The following is a 1,421-nucleotide window of genomic DNA, read 5'->3' on the forward strand; positions in this document are numbered from 1 at the left end:
CTTTAGCTCCCCGCATGAACGCACGCCATCAGCTTTCGTTTTCGTGGTCCAAGAGACATGTCCTGGTCCTGGGCCCTGCGTTCGCCTCGAGTCTTTTGTCTTATTTGATTTATGAGTTTTATTGTGGCTCTCATTTCCCATTCTCCCTTCCCCGCTTAAACGGACAGGGAGGAGGAGAGTGTTCACTGAGTGCTTTTCGTTTGTGGGGCTTTCAATACCTTTTGGTCGCAAGTAGCGTGCATTGATTTCTGCTCCCCTTGTGGCTGCTGCTGCTGTGGCACTGCCAAATTTGGTGGCGCAACCCGCACCACAGCACCACAGCATGCTGTTCTGTGCCTTGGCCCATAGATCATTTCGATCAGTCCATGGCCCGGACACAGAGACACAGAGACACATGACCATAGAGCAGAGTCAGACAAGTGCGACTTCGTCTTCAACTTCGTGTTCGTCCTCCACTTGGAGTTGGAGCTGGATTTGGAGTTGCTCTTCAACTTGCGTGGGCGTGGGAAAAAGTCAGTCAACTAATTAGGCTAAATTCGCTGAGTTTTAAATCAGCACATGATTGGATGATGTTTGTTTTCGTTAGCTTAAATGTTTAACTTAACAATTATCATCGATAATAATTAATTGTTTTAAAAGGCTGCACCAAAATGTTTGTATTTTCAAAATATAAAATATTGATTTAAGATTCAACACAAATCAAGTATTTGATTTAATTGCAGATTTGTGATTATATTTTGTTGTATTTATTTTTGGATTTTTTCCTCCCTGCTTTTCATGTTTGTTGACAACCTGATAATTTGGCGAGCCTGATAATAATATAACAATATCAAAGCATTTCTGCAAATTATAGTTAATAATAGTCTCTTTAAAAAAAAATAATTTCAATTAGATTTACAGCACGCATTACTTTTTATAATTTTCAATCTAAAAAAGTTTTAAAGCTATGAAAATACCAAAGCTGATTATTAAATAATTTAATAAATAAAAAAAAGAAATAAAAATATTATTTTACTTCGCAGCCGGTAGGATTCGAACCTACGCTCCCAGAGGGAATCTGATTTCGAGTCAGACGCCTTAACCACTCGGCCACGACTGCTACGATCTGTGGCGTTGCCAATAGTCCGTTATCAATTCATGCGTTGGCAGCGACGTCTATGTTGTAAATTGTTCTATTTTTAGACACAGCTGAAGAATGAACCAAATGACGTCACACAAATGAATCCCAATAGCAGCCTTTGGAAATTTGTGAGAAAAAACCTACAGTTAGATAGTATGACCAGGGTTGCTAAGATTTGACAGCTGATATTCGTGTATTTCAAAAATGAATAACAAAATTGATCGAGCACCAAACTTCTTTACTATTCCTAACTTTCTATTAGAATTTCAATATTTTAATAACAACGGCTGTCGCTGTTCTT

The 1,421-nt window shown here is 38.5% G+C and overlaps 1 non-coding gene across 1 annotated transcript; it reads right to left on the minus strand.

Moving 5' to 3' along the window:
• Positions 1 to 1,017: 1,017 nt before the first annotated feature.
• Trnas-cga lies at positions 1,018 to 1,099 on the minus strand. Its single transcript has one exon. It is a non-coding gene; the product is annotated as a tRNA-Ser (tRNA).
• Between the last annotated feature and the right edge of the window lie 322 nt (positions 1,100 to 1,421).

Source organism: Drosophila innubila, chromosome X (assembly GCF_004354385.1).
Source record: "Drosophila innubila isolate TH190305 chromosome X, UK_Dinn_1.0, whole genome shotgun sequence".
Lineage (NCBI taxonomy): Eukaryota > Metazoa > Arthropoda > Insecta > Diptera > Drosophilidae > Drosophila > Drosophila innubila.